The following is a 20,635-nucleotide window of genomic DNA, read 5'->3' as shown; positions in this document are numbered from 1 at the left end:
TATCTTCAAGACGAAAGTGAGTATATAGTCCCACTTTTAAACTCTAAGTATTTCGGGATGAGAATACATGTATTTTATGTTTTACGTTATGGACACAAGTAACTGAAAAATATATTCTACGTTGAGTTGTACCACTGGCATACTTCCCTGTAGCTTGGTAACTATTATTTACAGCGGTATTGTAAACGCGAATCCTGTTGATAGATCTATCGGGCCTGACAACCCCAACCGGACTGGACGACCAGTATTCAACGGTTGCACAGTACTTCGTTTCGTGACTACACTTGGTACGGTGTAGTAAGATTTCATAATAAAGGGAATATGCGACGTGATTAAATGTTAAGTATGGTTACCAAGTGCTCAACCACTTAGAATATTTTTATTAAAATGCTTATATGTGAAATCTTGTGGTCTATATATATATTGCTGCCGGCATTAAACCTATATCTCACCAACTTTATGTTGACGTTTTAAACATGTCTATTCTCAGGTGATAATTAGAAGCTTCCGCTGCAACATGTTGAATTTAAACAAGATCTTGAGTATGCATATTTGTGTCAAAAATAAAACTGCATATCGGAGGATTTGTAATGTAAAATATGCTAGAAATCGTATTGTTATCATCACATGTAAAGTTTGTAAGTCTAAGATTATCGCTAAACGATAATCATCTTTATTTTGTCTAAAGCTTGTATCAAAATAAGAATTATGGTTTGTAATGTAAAATATATGCAGTTGTTCTTTTAAAAATGTCGCATATAGAGGTCAATACCTCGCAATGAAATCATACGTTATCTAACACGTTCTTATGGTTAAGGACGGGTTATGACAGAAGGTATCCTAGCGGTGGTCCCATCAGGAATGATAAAGGGAAATCAAGTGGCAATTATCGAAACAATAATCAGCGCGGCATCAATAATCAGAACTATGCGCTACTCAAAAGTTTGTCCCAAACGCCCAAGGAAATTTTGGCAACGGAGCCAGTATGCGCGACCTTCGCGGTTCCAACACCGCTTACAGAATTTGGCAAGCGGGACAAAACAAAGTATTGTGAATTTCATGACGATTATGGTCACGACACCAATCGGTGTAAAAATTTGATGGAACGGGTTCTGGAAGCGCTTCGCGCAGGCAAATTGGATCATCTAAAACCACCTAAAAAGGACAAGGGAAAGGCCGCAGAAGAGGCTCCGAAGTCTAAGACTTTCGCGTGGCAGAAAGTTGACAAAGCGAAAAATGCCGACTTAACCATTAACATGGTTGACGCAGAGAAAATCAGCCAGCGGAGAAAGTACAACGATCACCAGGATTGGGAGCTTCTCCCGATCACTTTCCCTCCTTTAATGTCAATTGATTCTATTAATGAGCCCATTATCATCAAGTGTCGCATCCCCGATTGCGGAATCCAGGTTAAGCGCATGCATGTTGACACTGGCAGCGGTGTCGATATTATGTATGAGCATTGTTATCGTTTCCTTCCGGCAGAAGTCAAAGCGCAGTTACGTCAGCCTGATATTACGCTATCAGGGTTTTCTGGATAAAACTCGTGGCCGCTAGGCCGAATAGAATTAATGATAGAGCTTGCGGATGACAGGAACCCGCAGATGATCAGGCGTGAATTGGTCGATTTTTATGTGGTTCGTTCAACTTCACGATATAACGCACTGCTAGGGAGAAACTTCATACGGCGTTTTAACATTATCCCATCGGTAGTGCATGGTTTGATTAAGTTTCCCACAGTAGGAGGCGTTGCCACAGTTGCGTCACATCAAGCAACCGAGCTGTGTGGCTCTGTCGCATCTGTAAGCGCTCCTAGCGTAGGAGAGCAACTTGCAAACTGTGCAGTAATAGCAAATCGCTTGCATCCGGATAAGCGAATTAAAATGGGCGCAGGCTTGTCAGCCGAAACGAAGGGCAAGTTGCATGGAATACTGTCAGCTAACGCAGATATTTTCGCATGGTGCGAGTCAGACATGACAGGGGTTCCGCGGGATATTGCGGAACATAAGTTAAACGTTAATCCATCATTGACACCCGTTAGGCAAAAGAAGCGGCATATGGCCCTAGACCGCAGTGATTGGTTGTGCGCAGAGGTGGACAACCTTGTCAAAGCAGGCATTCTGCGGGAAGTACGTTATCAGACATGGGTTGCAAATCCTGTATTGGTAAAAAAGGCTGACGGTAACTGGAGGATGTGCGTTGATTTCAAAGATATCAATAAGGCATGTCCCAAGGACAATTACCCTCTCCCGGAGATAGACTGGAAGGTAGAATCATTATCGGGATTTAGGTACAAGTGTTTTCTGGACGCGTACAAGGGTTATCACCAAATCTTAATGGCTGCGGAAGATGAGGACAAGACTGCTTTTCATACGCCGCAGGGTATTTATTGTTACACGAAGATGCCTTTCGGTTTAAAGAATGCTGGCGCGACCTATCAGCGTGTAATTGACGCAGCATTCAAGCACCAAATCGGTAGAAATCTTGAAGCGTACGTCGACGACTTGGTAATTAAAAGTAACACCGAGGAAGACATGCTCGCGGACATCCTGGAAACGTTTGCATCTCTGCGCAGGATCAACATGAAGCTTAACCCGCTAAAATGTAGTTTCGGGGAAGTGGAAGGCAAGTTTTTAGGTCATGTGGTGACAGCGCGGGGTATCAAGGCCAATCCCAAAAAGATTGAAGCCATTGATAATTTGCCATCTCCGAATACAAAGAAAGATGTGCAGAGTCTAACGGGGAAGCTTGCGGCTATCACACGGTTTCTGTCGAAAGCCGCAGAACGACAGTTGCCATTCTTCAATACTTTGAAAAATTGTTTGAAGAAAAAAGACTTCGTATGGACTCAGGAAGCGGAATCAGCCTTTCAGGAGATGAAAAAGGTGCTTGCAGAATTACCAACACTTACTGCGCCAGTATCAGGAGAAACACTAACGCTGTACCTCGCGGCATCGAAGGAAGCTGTCAGCTCAGTCCTCATCGCGGATCGCAGAAAGACACAAATGCCGGTCTACTTCGTAAGCAAGACGCTGACATCAAGCGAAGTAAACTACTCACCAATAGAAAAGCTTGTATATGCGCTGGTCCATACGGCGCGGCGTTTGCGCCGATATTTTCAAGCACATCCAATCGTGGTTCTAACTGATCAACCAATCAAACAGGTGTTGTACAAGCCTGAGATTTCTGGCCGAATGGCTAAGTGGACAGTTGAATTAGGTGAACATGAAATAAATTTTTCTTCGCGCAGTGCGGTTAAGGGTCAAATACTTGCTGATTACCTAGCAGAATTACCTGTGGAGGTCGAGGCATCAGCAGAACATCAGGATCCACCTGCACCAACTTTGTCACCATGGGAATTGTACACCGATGGTGCATGCAGCGCATCTGGTGCAGGTGTAATTTTAACAGGCCCGGATGGCGAAGAGCATACATACGCACTGCGGTTTAATTTTGCTGTTATAAACAACGAAGCAGAGTATGAGGCTCTGTTAGCAGGTATGCGCATTGCGCATAGGTTAAATGTTAAAATTTTGCACGCTTATGTGGATTCAAAGCTAGTATGCAGTCAAGTCAGCGGAGATTTCGAAGCGCATGACATAGCCATGCAGCAATATCTATCGCTTGTTCACAACCTCGCTGACCAGTTTGAAGCTTTTCAAATCTCCCACGTAATGCGGGGGCAAAATAAGAAAGCGGATGCGCTAAGCAAACTGGCTGCCTTGGCTTTTGATCATATGGGGAAGAAAGTTCTAATAGAAGAACTCAATGCGAAATCCATTGTTATGATGCCTTTAGTGGCACCAGTTGAGGAATCAAGCTCAACATGGATGACGCCCATCGTGGCTTTTCTGCGGGATGGCACTTCTCCTGCAGATTCCGCTGATGCAAAGAAAGTCCGCGTTAAGGCACCGCTGTATGCCCTTGAGGGTAACGTCCTATATCGAAAGAATTATTTGGGACCGCACTTAAGGTGCATTGGCCCGAAAGAGGCGGAGGAAGTTGTACGCGAGGTGCATAAGGGTGCATGCGCACTCCATTCGGGGCACAGGTCCATTGTGTCAAAAATAATGCGGCTAGGATATTATTAGCCCACCATGTACGCGGATACTGCGCGCATAGTTAAGCAATGTGAATCATGCCAAATACATGCACCTATTAGCAGAGCACCTGCACATCCAATGATACCAGTCTCCTCACCGTGGCCATTCTGCAAATGGGCAATCGACATAGTCGGACCATTCCCAAAAGGCCGAGGTAATTTTATCATTTATTTTCTTAACATGTTACATCAGCACCTTACGCACATTCTGCACGCGCAGGAAACATCAAATTCTTGATTGTTGCAATTGACTATTTCACAAAGTGGGTCGAAGCGAGACCGCTGGCAGCAATCTCAGGAAAAAGGGTGCGAAATTTTGTATGGGAAGACATCGTCTGTCGATTTGGTATACCAAACGAAATTGTTAGCGATAACGGTACGCAGTTCGCGGGTGACCCATTCCGCAGCTGGTGCGCGGAGCTTAATATTAAGCAAACTTTTACATCTGTCGCGCATCCGCAGGCGAACGGCCAGTGCGAAGTCACCAACCGGGATATAGTAGCTGGAATCAAAGCTAGGTTGGGTCATGGTCGCGTTGGTTGGGTGGATGAACTACCGAAGGTTTTATGGGCGCATAGAACAACACCCAAAGCAAGCACTGGTGAGACCCCGTTCAGTATGGTCTATGGATCAGAAGCTGTTGTACCCGCAGAAATTGGGGTACCAACATTCCGCATATAAAATTTTGATGAGTAAAATAACTCTGAAGCTTTGTGGGAAAATCTTAATTTGCTGGAAGAGCGCAGACTCTCTGCGGCTGTCAACGAAGCAAATAACAAGCAAAAAATCGCAAAGTACTATAATCAGCGTGTGCGTTCGCGCTCTTACAAGTGCGGTGACTTGGTTTGGCGTCAAAACGACGCAAGTCATGCGGAGGATACTGGGAAACTGGGCCCCCGTTGGGAAGGTCCATACAGGGTAGCGAAGGCAAACAATACCGGGGCGTACCATCTTGAGACACTAGATGGAAAACCTGTGAAACGCACTTGGCATGCGACGTTATTGAAAAAATGTTATATGTAGCTAGGTGGACCTGATCACTCCAGTTTATTGTAGCACATTATTTTTTCTATGTATTTTTCGTCCGTTTGGATGTGTCGCGGTTGTAATTGTGATTAATGCCAATTAAATATTTACTCGCGCATACTTTTGTTGTTTAAATCTTTTTTTTTTTGTATGCGGTTCCTGCCTACTAAAGGGGTGTCCTCTAGCCTCCGTGCGGCAGAAGCCTGTTTGGTTACAAGGCTAGACGTTAACGGCAGGCAAAGGGAATTGGTTTTCCCCTAGCCAAGCGCCACGCAGACTAGATGGCTGCAAAGTCGACTTAAAAAATTACAAGCATTGGTTTGCTTGTGCGTAATTACTCTCGCATTGGTTTGCTTGAGGAACTCAAAGCATAAAAACATTGGCTTGTTTTTAGTTGCGTTGCTTACCATACAGCTATAGTGCACCTCTAGTACATGACAAAGCGATAACGCAGTAGCTTTCGAGTCTAAATTATTAAAGGGTAATTGTTAAAGTATTGGTTTATTTTACGCAGTAATACCCGCATACGCATGAGTTTTGGTTAACTATGCGCATGGGCATGCGGTTCACATTTTGTTTTGATTCGCGATATATAAACAAATAAACACACTACGCATGCATATCAGGAATATATATACATCAAATTAAGTTGTTACATAAGAGGTAATTGTTTGTAACGCCTGCCCAACACGGGACTTAGGGCTGCAAAAATACAAATACCTGCCTAAGCATAGGACTTACGGCGCAATCCAACACTAATAATCCTCCTTTAAAAACCCATCGATCGACATGTTCGGATCCGCAGCGAATGCGTTGATTAGGGGGATAGGGATGGACTTGATGGCTTCTTCCGCCTCCATTAACGCTGCAGCCGTTCCCTCTTTTAGCTTCTTTTGAACGATGTCGGGGAACGGCGGTGTTAGACCGCAAGCTTGGATTACCTCCTGCACAGCCTTATTGATTTCATGGTCCCTGACCGCATCAACGTAGGCATTGAACTTGTCGGACACAGGCTCTGAGTCCATCACCTTTTGCGCAATGGTAGGGAGTGCGGTGCGAAGCTTCGCCAGATCCGCCTCTGCCAGCTTGCGGTTGGTTACCGCGTCATCCCTTTCCCTTGTAACTTTCTCAAGCTCCGACCGCAAACGTTCTGCATCCCCCTTCGCCTGCTCGACCGCACCAACCAGCTCACGGCTCTTTTTTCTTTCCTCAATCAGCGCGGCTTTGGTTTCATTCGCGGTCGACTCAACCGCCTTACGCGCCTCCTCAGCAGCATCCCTATCCTTCTTGACCTGATCTACACCCGCCTGCAGAAGTCCTAGCTCTACCTCTTTGCGCAAAGCTAGCTGGTATATGCTAGAAGAGCGGCGGGCCTGATCCACAAACATGCCGAAAAATACAAGGCCGTTTTGAATGAAGGCATTGTGTGCCTGGTTAAACGGTAGAGCGGCCAGCTGCTCGCGAAATTCGTCAGGAAAGATTTGCTGCAGGAACGCAGACTGCTCTGCGGCATTTTCTGCGGAAGACTGTGTGAGTTGGCTGAGGTTGGCAACACGGAAGCTACCTTGCGGAGGAGTTGGTGTGGAATCGGAATCCACATGTATTGTCTTATCCTTTGATGTGGCGGTAGCTTGGAGATCTGGGTTGACCCGCGGGGTGGACGGCTGCGTCTCCTCCACATGCTCTGCATATCAGTAAATAGTAATAACGTGAACTTTATTATGCGGTGAAGACGCAAGGAATGGACGCTTACCAGTGATGGGGGGAAGTAGTTCTGCGGAGCGTTTCTCGATTGGAACAAAGTTATCGTTCCGCATGTCCTCCCTTTGTTTGGGAGTCATCTTCTTCTTCTTCTGCTGAGCCGCAGAGGTCTCAGCTGCTTTGCGTTTGTTGCCAGATGCCGCCGGCGATTGCTCCACGTTCTCGCTAGTTTTCTCCTGCTCTAGCTGTACGTTCACATCTTGCTTGCGGAAGGAGATTCCCGCAATCTCTTCCGCAGTCAGCACCTTCTTCATCCTCATTTCTGCAAAGATACGCGCATGCGTTAGATAATATACATACAAAAACAGTTTAGTACGCGATTATACTATTCCTACCCTTTCCATCCGGTCCGACTATGGCTGGGCGCACATCCTCCCATGGCCAGTATGCGGATATCTTCCCTAGCCGCAGCATTACGTTCCCATATGATCGATGCACTAGCTGTGCGTTTGCACACTCCGCTAATAGTTTCCTTTCATCCTCATCCAGGGCGGGGGTCTTGTTTACATCCTTCTCCACCTTCTCGAACCATATCAGCGTTTGCGGGAAGTTTGCACTCACCACAGTTTGGTCGACGAAAAAGAATGTCTCTTTCCAATTCCCCGCATTCGATTTTGGGGTCTTGGTGAAGTTTTGACGAGCGAAGAAGGTGAACCACGATTTGTGGTGGTGGGCTAGTCGGTATAAATGGCAAAACACCTTCACCAGGGGCACTTTCTTGAGTGCAACGCACCACATCTCGAACAAGACTATTTTTCCTATAGCGTAAGGGTGTAACTGACCTAATCCGACCTTAAAATGATCTAGCACGCCCAAGAAGAAATCAGTGGGAGGAACCCTAAAGTTGCCATGCTTAAAAGCATGTTCGTAAATAGCCACCTTTTTCTCCGGTGGCTCGTGGGCTCGCTGATTGGACAGAGGGGGCACCGGATTGTACTTGGCTAAGGGAGGATACTGTTTCACTAAGTAATCTATGTGCTTCTGCTCTATAACAGGCTCTACGCTATCTACATACGTCTCGTTAGCTTTAGTCATTTTCTAGGAGTAATCGGATGAATACTAACCTTTGAATGGTGGCCGGAATGTTCGATTTTTGATCGGAATTCAAATTGGCAGCGTAACGAGGAAGCTTGAAGCAGGAAAGTGGAAATGAGCTGCGAAATGGAGTATTTATAGGACAGATTGGATGGAGTGGTGTGATCGTGGCTGTACACGTGTTACGCAATCGACGGCCAGCACTTTATTTATGCGCGTGGATGCCAGATTGGGTATGATTACATGTACACGCGTGGTTGGCACGCGCCTGACACACTGTCACTTTATGTCATGTCCGCCGAATGGGCTTCTGCGATTGTGACAGGCATTTAATGGCATCGAGGCGCACGCGGAATATTAAATGCTAGCCGTTTTCTTGTTTTTTCTTTCGCTTAATAGTTTGATATCATACGCCTCGTGCCATATAACATCAAACTGGGGGGACATAATGATACCGCAACCCGCAGGCGCACCGCGAATGTATGCGGACAATCACTATTATGCGTATGCGTGTTCTTGTGTGCGGTATGCGGCGTGCGAATGCCTTTGTTCCCGGTACGGCGGTTGCTTAGCTGTCAAGTAAATATCTTTTCCATAATTATATCCGTGATTCGGGGGAGTCAGTTATGGATGAGATTATCATGATCTGGGACGGTTCTAGAATTAGGGTTTGCCTATAAATACAAACCCTGATCATCGTCTACCGGACACAGCACATTACGTAACCATCGCATACGATACACACTACGTAAAGCAGCATCATTCAGCATCTTTTCAAGGTTAACAGGTTAGTCTTTTGTAAGCTAGTACCTACGACCTTATTTGGGGCCTTCCGATCAGCGACCGCTATCGAAGGTGGACTTAATCACTTGGCCACCCCGCCGACATCATCATGTCGGCCAGGGTTATTCACGGTAGCCGGACCGGAGAGCCACGTTCTAAGATCCTTAAACCCCTCTTTACGTACTGAGCAGGCATATTAAACCCCTCGGTTAAAATATGCATGATCACCAATACTTCAATAAATCGATGCCTATACAAAATGATGATCATATCGTGTATCTTTAGCGACGGCTCGACCAACGAAAACGATGAACTGACGAATGGTGACTCTTTGAAAATAACCAAAATGATTAACATCAGTTGCGATTAACAAACTCAGATTTTAAATACTCCCAACTTAATGAATCAGTAAAAGGGTTTTCCCCTTTTCGATTTGTGATTTTGACGTTCGATTTGTTTTGTTGATTTCGATGTTCAGTTTGTTCTTCAATCTTAGATTTGTTCTTCACTTCTTTGTGTTCTTCATCATGTACATGGTTTTTCCCATTTATCTCCTTCAATAAATTTGTTTATGAACAATGAAGAGCTAGTTGATAGTTTGAACCCCAAACCCAAAATTAAGAAACTTGAACCTAAAAATGAAGACATAAATGATGTTCAAAAATGGTGTTTATAAACATAAATGCTCTCCCGGTGGTGGTTTGTGATATTGCTCAAGCTTTAGGATTGAGAATTAATATAAATGAAGATGAAGAATTTGGGGTCTTTTTGAGTTTAACTAGAAAAAATTCGACCGCGCATTGTTGCGGTTGTATTTTGATATACATTTTTTTGTACCTAATATATCTAATGGTTCGCGCATTGCGGTGAAACATTTTAACATTTTTTATGAAACTAATATTGAGCGAGAACTGGAGAAAAAAATTGCGGAAAAAAGGGGACAGAACGACTCGAATTTTGATTTTTTTCTTTACAAACTCATGAACTTACCACTTGTTCTTTTTTTATTATTAGTTTTATTTGTTTATTATATATATATATATATATATATATATATATATATATATATATATATATGAGGCAAGATACGTGGATAATCTTAAAACGGGTACAAATGGGATAAGCAAAAATTTTTGAAAAAAATTAAAATTTTTAATTTTTTATTATAATGCAAATAGAAGAAAATGCAAAAATTACAAAAAAATAAAAAATAAAAAATAAAGAAATCGTTAAAAAATCGGTGATGAATGATAATAATCGTGATGAATGATTAATGATTAATTTATCATTCATCAAACGAGAGATGAATGATTAATTTATCATTCATCACTAGTTTTGATGAATGATAAAATTAATCATTCATCACGAACATTATCATTCATCACCGATTTTTGAACGATTTCGAATGTTTTTGACTTATAAAAATATAGATTATAAGAGCATTTTGATGCATATTTATGAATCTAAAAATATATAATAAAAAAAGCAAAAAAATATGATTTTGCTTATCCCGTTTATACCCCAAAAGTTGCTTATCCCTGGACCGTTCAATATATAATATAATATAATTAATTCAAAATGTTTCTTTTTAAAAAACAATCCGTTTCGAATAATTAGTTGCGTTATGTTCGTAAATTTATTTCGAGTTGAACGGTGATTAACTCGCAACGAAAAAAAGATAAATCTCGTTAAAATTTGGGTGATTTTTATTTAGTTATAAATATAAATATATTAAATTGGAAAGTTAAATTTTAAATAAATATATTAAATTGGAAAGTTAAATTTTAAACCCTAAAGTCACATTGCAAAAACAACCTTAACCTCTAGAAACTTGCACCTTTTATCCCTATACTATGTGTCACTTGATTCTTTTCTTCCTTGGCAAAAACGACACATGCATTTTACACTGAATCCCACCTTAAACGAATAATTTTGTGCCTATTAGTAGATATGAAATTTGGAATGTCAGGAGTTGTAGATGTTTATGATAGGGATGAGGGGTTGCTAAAACAATAAGTTGAATATATATTCGGATGAGGAATCTAAAAGATGAATTTACCCTCACATATAATGCGCACATGTCCAAATTTAATGGACACTTTGGAGGGTCGTTTGACAGAGAGACTCTGATTGAACTTTTATGAAAATTAAGGTATTCTAAATGTCAAAAAAACTTGAGACTCTGATTGCAAAACAGTGTAAAATCAATGGATGAACGGAGAAAAAAAAAAAGTATAATCATTTAAAAGTTTCATGTTATTAGTCGGTTGAAATGTGTTGTGTGATTCACCTAGTATATAGTTCAAAAAACTAATAACCGTGCTTATCTATCAGTTCTATTTGATTGATTATTGTTTAGAGTTTTGTCGAGAGTAAATGCGTGAATCTAAAGTTATTTTTTTATTTTTTTTATTTTTGTCTAATTTGACAGGCTTCAGATTGATCTTTGATGACATTAGTGATGATTACAGTACGAGACTCAAGTAAACCTTCATCAAGGTAGATTATATATCAAATGCTTTTCAAATTGTTATTATTTACTTCCTCCGTTCCACACTAATTGTTCAGTTTTTTTTTTTCAGGCTGTCACAAATTAATTGTCCATTTTTAAAGTGGAAAGTAAATTTAATGAAGTTTACATTATTGTTTCTAATGAATTTATTAAATTACAAAAGTTAGAGTCATTTCTAATTAATTAATTGAGGGTAAAACTGTAAAGTTGGAAAAAATACGAAAAAGTACAGTGTGATCACGACATGTCTTAAACTGTGTGTTTTTTGTCAGTGACAATTATTCTGAGACGAAGGGACTATATGGTTAGTGCATTCAAAACTTTAATCTTTCAAAACTAATTATATATGATTCACTACATGTAAAATTGACTTGAATCTATATCATATATTGATGTTATGGTTGTTGCAATATAATTATGCCCAAATGAAATAGGAAAAAATTACGCCGATGGTACCTGTAGTTTGTTCACATTTGCATCATAACACCTAAACATTCTTTTTTTTGCGTAGTTGGTACCTCAGTTTTGCTTAACTATCGTGGTTGGCACCCCAACCTAACTGCCGTCAAAGTTTAATGGTTAACCCCTCACATTATACAGTCATAAAAGTAAAAGGACTACTCAATAAAAGTTTAAGGACTCATTCAATTTAATCGATTTACGTTTACAACAGCAGCAGTTGCTCCAAAAGGCCCCTAACTCCAAAACAATCGAAGAAAAATGGAATTATTGGTGCCGTTGGCAACACTCCTCTAATTCGAGTTAATAGCTTATCTGATGCAACTGGTTGCGAAGTAAGTATTTACGTCCTTTTTCGGATATTTGCTAAACTTTTGTGAGATATATTGGATCATGCCAAAATTATACTAGGATTCATGTAAAAATGTTAGTTTTAATATTGCAATGTTCTGAGCTTTTCTGAGATATTAGCAATTTACGAAATTTTTAGGTGTTCGCAAACAATGTTTCTTTTTCTTGCGATATCGTTTGTTTTGCTAATTTTATCATTCCTACGGAATTTTAAATCTTATTGATGGTAATGATGCTTATACGTACCACGTACGTACAGTACACACATAAATTTCTGTATATTAAATTTGATTTTACAGATTGTAACCATGCTTATACTGATATACTCTTACATAATATTTGTTTTTCCGTACATACATAATACATATACTGTGTTTGCAAATTTGCAAATTTGCAAAATATGTACAGTATTCATGTTGTTTTTTTTCACGCACTTATGTTTCTAGACACACGTTATACGTACATACAAACATTGCATACAGAAGTTTGTGTATCTTAATTCTATCTTTTTATAGAATGTAATATTTATTAATTTGATGATTTAGTAGTATAAATTATAATATAATTATATAATCATATATGGGTTAACCATTAATTTTGAGTGAGTCCCTAAACTTTTAATGTATTACACTAGTAGTCCTTATGCTTTTATGAATGTATAATGTGAGGGGTTAACCCTTAATTTTGACGGTAGTTAAGTTCGGGTGCCAACCGCGATAGTTAAGCAAAACTGAGGTACCAACTACGCAAAAAAGAAAGTTTAGGTGTTATGATGCAAATGTGAACAAACCACAGGTACTAACGGGGTAATTTTTTCATAAACAGTATATTGGCAAAAAGGGTAGATGGTTTTCATCATGATTACGTGTTAGTGATGTAAAATAAAATTAGATAGAATTATAATTGAAAACTATCAGAATATGGTCAATGTATAAATAGGATTTGATTAGGAAAAAAATACAATCTACCCCTTGATCCCTATACATTAAAAGAAAACTTTCGTTGAGTTATATTAATTTACAAAGCATCCTTCAAAGCTACTCGACTATCAAATACCCCTTGATCTGACCATTCATTTTCTTTATTGACCAATATGTCAACCTCTTATATTTTTATTTCTCATTTACCCTTACGCTACAATTGCCCAAGTAAGAGATCCTTTTTAAACCCTAAATTACGCGATCGAATTGCATTTATACTTGGTATTTTTTCGTCTACATAAAACTTAGGTCTTTAAGTTACTTGATATCTCATCACAACTTGAAATCATTTACAAATTACATATCTACTATTCTCCTTCGTAAAACAAAAGAAAAAAAAAAACATCGATCACCAAAGTGTAATTCACTCGTGGAGTCAAATCATAGTTGTGTAGTAGTTGGATAAATATTTGATGACAGTGAATGTGGATTTATTATTTCTAATATTAGGTTTGATTTTTTTATGAGTTTTTGTTGTGATTTGTGTTTATTTAACTCATGAGGATATAATTTTTCGCGAGAGAAGACATAATTTGTTATGAATTGTGCTATGGTATTGAGTTCTAGAGAGAGAAAGTATTGTGTGTGAGATTATGTGTTCTGTGGCATAAGTCTAAGTATCTCCTAAGTGATGGTCTATGTGCTCTATTTATAGACACCTACGGATTATTTGGAGACCGTGTCATGTTGTCATTGATTACTTTTAGATGAAAAGTGTGTAACTGACTTACCACGTGTATCCTGACGTGGATATGTATAATGCCTAGATATTTAGGTTTTATGTGTTTGAACACAGTCTGCAGCACTTATGCTAAACGCTTGGCAGCCTGATATATATGCAATTGCTATTACTTGCAGGAAAATGCTGGACGTAAAATTACTAAATATGCCTTTTACTCACTCTCAATTATTTCATATATGCTTTCCATCTTCCAAGAGTAATTATGTCCTCCTTCATGCGTGCAAACCATAGGATGAACCGTTAACTAGAACTCCAAATATGAGGTGAACGTTGTCTCTTAAAATGAGATTGGTTGCCAAACGCTATCCGAACCTAGAAAATATCATGAGGATGGGATTATCATACTACTATCTGGAGTACGGTTTATCTCTGAAATGCCATTAAACGATTTGTCTCATCCACATATCTTACGCTCTTGAGCTGTCAAGCGTACAAAGAACAATATACTTTAAGGGGGTTTGGTATATGTCGTCGTCCTGATATATCGCACCAAACGGTTGCCGGATGTATAAGAAATCTAAGCTATCTTTCTGGAGTTCAATTGCCGCTTAAATAGTAAACGAGTTCGTAATTGTCGTTGCGGAACTCAGTTTGGAGATGGCGTAATGGTTTCATTCCAACGTGTGTTAATTCATTCATTATGTTATTTGCGTAGTGGCAGAATCTAGATGAAATGACAACCTGCAAATAAGCCCAATTTGAATCATATACGGAGTACGGTGGCCGTTAAGTGAGCTCGACGGAACTTGTATCAGAAGCCGGTATTAAAAAGTCAGACGACCGCATCTGTAGTATATTGGGAATTACCCTACAAAAATATGTAATATTTTAAAACCTTTTATATAAATGGACCATATAATGTATTGTTGGGTTATATTTTTGAGCTCCTTTAGATCATGAGTCCTGTATAATTACACACCTTACACACCTGATAATCCAGTCCTAATTGTACACATGTATAGTTTTCATCACTCAATATAAGTTATTATGCTTTTAATGAAAAATGGTGTTATACAACTCAATAGTTAGAGCATTTTGATGGTTACAGATAAAAATCAATGGTGTACAGATGATCACCCTTATAAGGGTTATGACAACTTTCTCGCAACATTAACACATCACTCACGACATTCTTACGTACACTACAACAAAATTATCAATTGTTCACGCATATTTTTACACACTTGTTGGAAAGTGTGAGTTTTTTGTCAAATTTCTCACACTTATAAATATGTATAAGTTTGCTACATTTATAAATATTGAATGTTATTTAATTCTCACACATAAAATTGTAGGAAAAGTTTGTTCACACTTAATAGTGTGTACAAACACAAATTTAATCACATTTGAAAATGTGAGTAAATTTGTTACACCTCAATTCTTCACACAAGGGGAGGCGTGAACAAATCTAGTGCGACAAAATTAACTTAACACTTCTAAGTGTGGTTATATTTATGATTATACATACAAATTAGTGTGAACTTTTTTTCCACACTTTTATGTGTGAAATTAGCACGATATTCTACACGTACAAATGTAATACATTTACACACATTTACAAGCGTGAGAAAATTAACAAAAAAGTACACACTTTTTAAAAGTGTGTATATTTATGCGTGGTTAATTAGCAAATTTGTTGTAGTAGTAGAATTCTTCAACAGTTTCTTAACCATTACAAATTTTCTTTTATGAACTATGGAGTAGATTACTAGATTTGGTTTTACAAGTAATTATACACCACTAATCAGGTAGGAATAATGAATTTGATTTGTCGTGAAAGCATCCACAATAGTATGCAGTCTAATTTTATTAAAGAAAGGGTGAAGAAGGAGAAGATGATTGGTTATTGGAAACTTCATTAAACATAGTTTAATGTTGATGCTTTAACAATAAACAATGTTATATATTTTATTTATATTTTCAAATGGACGACATAAAAGATAAGATATTATCCAATAATGTTTCATGTGTTATAATTCAGTAGGCTTATAACTACCTTTAGTAGTTTGATTTGTGTTATAATTCAGTAGGCTTATAACTACCTTTAGTGGGTTTGTTCTTGACTATAGGCTACTAATAAACTTAAAATAAGAGAGAGTAAAAGAATGGTGATATATGAAATATATTCTATGTGTGCATCTTATGCAAATCACATCCTTTGGTATTTATAATACAATAATTTACTGTGCAGTTAGGTAGAATAATAATACATCCGTGATTGATCAGCCATATTTAACTTTGTCATAAAGTGGTTGTCGGCCACCTATGACTTATAACACTCCCCCTTAGATGACATTTTTTATTAAAGAGCAACTAGTACTGCCTCGTTAAAAACCTTGCTAAAGAAAACCCATTGAGAAAAAACTTTAGCTAAAGGAAAAAGAGTGCAACATAGAGTTGACTCCTCCTTAAGTAGACATTGTTGATCTTTTACATCTTTTGAACATGCCTCATGCCAATATTGTGAACATGCATTCTGAAAATAGCAGTTGGAAGTGCTTTGGTGAAAAGATCGGCAGAGTTTTTGCTGGATTGAACATATCTCATTTCAATCTAGTTGTCTTTGATGAGATTTTGAGTTTATGAGAAGACTCTAGTTTAACGACCCATCCTAATCCAACTGGACGAATACATTACATTTGGTTACATCGCGAGGTACTTGACCTCTATATGATACATTTTACAAACATTGCATTCGTTTTTAAAAGACAAACTTTCTTCACATCGAAAGTTGACGGCATGCATACTATTTCATAATATATCCAACTATAATTAACTTAATAATAATCTTGATGAACTCAACGACTCGAATGCAACGTCTTTTGAAATATGTCATGAATGACTCCAAGTAATATCCTTAAATTGAGCAAATGAACAGCGGAAGATTTCTTTCATACCTGAGAATAAACATGCTTTCAAGTGTCAACCAAAAGATTGGTGAGTTCATTAGTTTATCGTAATCAATCATTTCCATAATTTTAATAGACCACAAGATTTCATTTATTCAATAATCATACACTCGCAAGTGTTTAAAATTCATTCATATGGATTGAACACCTGATAACCAACATTAACAAAATGTATCTAGAATATCTCAATATATAAATATCGAAGTACTAAAGCAGTTCAAATTCTCTGACTGGGGCGTGTCAAAGCCCATAGATCTATCTTTAGGATTCGCGTCAATTGGTGGCAATTATAATAAACACCAATTCTTAGGCTATCAAGTTCAACAAGGGCGATATCCGGTATAATAATTCAACCATAGAATGTAGTTTCGATTACTTGTGTCTATTTCGTAAAACATTTATAAAAGCAGCGCATGTATTCTCAGTCCCAAAAATATATATTGCAAAAGCATTTAAAAAGGGAGCAAATGAAACTCACCTAATGTATTTTGTAGTAAAAATACATATGACGATATTGAACAAGTGTAGGGTTGACCTCGGATTCACGAACTTATATTATTCATATATTTATTAAAACATATACCTGTAATCGAACAAGTTTAAATATTATTATTAATTGTTATTTCAGTAACTTGTATGTTTCATTGGTAACTATATTAACTATATTTATTTTATATACTTTATATAAATAATTAGTATTTATTATGAAAATATTAATGTTGTTATGCGATATGTTTTAAATATATTCTTATATAGCTATTTATTTGGTAAAATAATATCAATAATAGTAAATAAAAATTTGTATCTTTTTATGATAATAATAATAATAATACTAAAAGTAATTAGATTTAATAATGATACTGCTATTACTAGTTTTGATAATAATATTAATAATAAAAGTAATGTTAGTAATAATAATAATTTTAATGAAAAGATAATAATGATAAGATAAAAATATTAGTTTTCATAAAAATAATATTTTAAATAATAATGGTACTTTTAATAAAAATGATGATTCTAATAGAAATTTTAATAGTCATATTAATAATAATACTACATATTTTAATAATAATAATAATGATAATAATATTAATTATACTAATAATCTTATTTCTAATATTGGTAATAATAGTAATTACCTAATAAAAATCAATAATAAATAATAATAATAATAATAATAATAATAATAATAATAATAATAATAATAATAATAATAATAATAATTAAAAAAATAATAATGAAATAATAATAATAAGAGTATTAGTAATAACTACCTCAAATGAGTAGCCCTTAAAAAAAATGCCCAAGTCCGGGTTTGAACCCGCGACCTCTCACTAATCCAATAATATCCTTAACCACTCCTCTGATCACGCTTTTTCTGATTATAACTAGGATTTAGATTTATTAAACCCGTTTTTCTGTTTCTACTTCTTCTTCTTTTAAAAATAAAATGCCAAAGCCCAGGCTTGAACCCAAGACCTCTCGCTAATCCGAAACACTCTCAACCATTCCACCACTATTACTTTTCTGAATTAAATCACAACTTAAATCTATTTATTCTTATTTCTGTTTGTTTCCATTTTCCTCTTCCTAAGGATTTAATCGATCGGGAATTCTTACTAATCATTATACGTATACATCATCATAGTGTCATCCTCCATTTATTTTCATCATCAATCATTATCATTTCCATTATGTCGACATAATCATCAACATTTTATTCTCTTAAATCATTATTTCTTCATGCATCATTATCCTTTATCCTCTATCCTCTAGCATCTTTATTTTATACGTTTTATTAGTAGTCTAAATTGAGTTGGAAAATTTCGAATGGCAGCATGAGTTTAAATAGATAGTTCGCGGTTATCATCATAGTCATCACCATAAATAACATCATCAATCTTTTAACATTTTACGTAACATTATTACATCATCCACACATCATAACATCCATCATTCAATTTATCTGTTATGGCTCGTACACAGAAAAAAAAAGAAGACGTAAAAGCTGCTGTAGGTTGGCGTATGGAGACTTGTCCGAACAAGAAAAAGAAAAAAATAACCCCGCACGTAGCAGTAGTATGAAGCAATCAATAAAAGAAAATGGGTTTTAGAAGGTGGTGTTTGGTTTGTTTGGTCCGAACAGTAAGCAGAAACACTAGTATCTGAAACAGAAATCTTTAAGCTTGCTGTAGCAGGAAATATTGGTGGTTTGTGGTGGAGAAAATGGTTGTGGTGTCTCCAGTGATGGGGTGTCAACGGTTGGTGGTGTTCTTGTGTGGTTTAAGGTGGTTTCAAATGAAGGTGGTGGCGATAGACGAATCGAAGTGTGCAAACAAAACCAAAGGCACCGAAGGCCTTTGGCTTTCTGGGTGCAGCATGAACCCGAAGCAATTTTATGCATTTGGCGGTGTATGGTGGCTGAATAGTAGCCAAGGGTGGCAATCATATGAAGAGGAAGGGGTGATGCAGAAAAGAAAAATAACAATTTAAAGAATGGTGATGTGTATGCTTACCTTGAACGATCTCGAGTTACAACCGATTATTCAAATTTGAAAACCTCCGTTCTTGTTTCAAATATTTAGTCCCTCTCTTAAAATGATCTTTTGTTTTCATTGTGTGAGTTATTTGATTTAAATTTTTTTTATTATGTTTATATGATGATTGAGAGTAGTGATGTTTTTGTCTCCTCAATGTTACGTATAATGCAGTGGAGGAATAAAGAGGACAATCAACATAGTAATAATATCTGATTGATTATTTGTAGGGTCGATGGTGGACACTTAGTTCAGAAGCAGAATAGAAGTTCAGAAAGAGAAAGAATCTGATGGAAACACAGATAAATTATCAAACACGTATAAATATCATATCTTATATATTATATTTAATATTTAATATTTAATATAAATAAATAATAAATATCCTAATTATAAATATGTTGTTAGTATTAAAATAAAAATAATAATGCTAATAATAATAATATTTTTGTTAAAAATAAACTAACAAGATTATATTTTTAATGATGAAAATAATTTTGGTAATCATAATAGATGATAATTTTCATAATAATACTTTTATATTAATAATATTAATAATAATATAACAAATCAAATTTTATATCTACATATTATATTAAAATAATATTATTCATAATACTGATATTAATACTAATGTTATTATTAATTAGAATAATGAAAGTAATAATAATATTACTATAACAACTAAATTTTAACTTGTAATAAGATTTCATATTTTAACCTTACATGTTATAAATTATTTAATACTTATATTATATAATAACATATTTGAATATGTAATATTTGTATAATTTATATATAATACAATGTACATATATTATTAATTATATAGAAATCATTCATATATATATATATATATATATATATATATATATATATATATATATATATATATATATATATATATATATATATATATATATATATATATATATTCATTCTAATAGCAACTTAGCTATTATATATATTATTTTACATTTATAACTTTAATGTTTATATTAAATTTTATTATTTCCAATTATTATTATATATTTACTCACATTTATATTTACATATTTATTTACACACAATTGTTCGTGAATCGTAGGTCATGTGATGTGTGCGAGGTGGTGTATAAAATAGTTATATTTTTGCTACAAAATACTATTAAATACGATACAGTTTTACACAAGATATTTATTTATTTATAGAATGGATATACCTAAACCTTGCTACAACACTTATAGGCAGTGTACCTAATCGTACAGTAGTGTAGTTTTTAGTAAGTCCGGTTCGTTCCACAGGGATCTTAGCCAAGTTTAACGCGATATTTTTTTAATTCATAATTGTAAAAATACAAAAGTATATATAAGTAGTATTATTATTATAAAAGGGGGTTTTTACCGTTTAATGACCGGTTTGTCGATTTTAAAACTTAAGTCGCAGTTGAAACCTAATG

This window comes from Rutidosis leptorrhynchoides, chromosome 9, assembly GCF_046630445.1.
Source record: "Rutidosis leptorrhynchoides isolate AG116_Rl617_1_P2 chromosome 9, CSIRO_AGI_Rlap_v1, whole genome shotgun sequence".
Lineage (NCBI taxonomy): Eukaryota > Viridiplantae > Streptophyta > Magnoliopsida > Asterales > Asteraceae > Rutidosis > Rutidosis leptorrhynchoides.
This window is presented reverse-complemented; position numbering follows the sequence as displayed.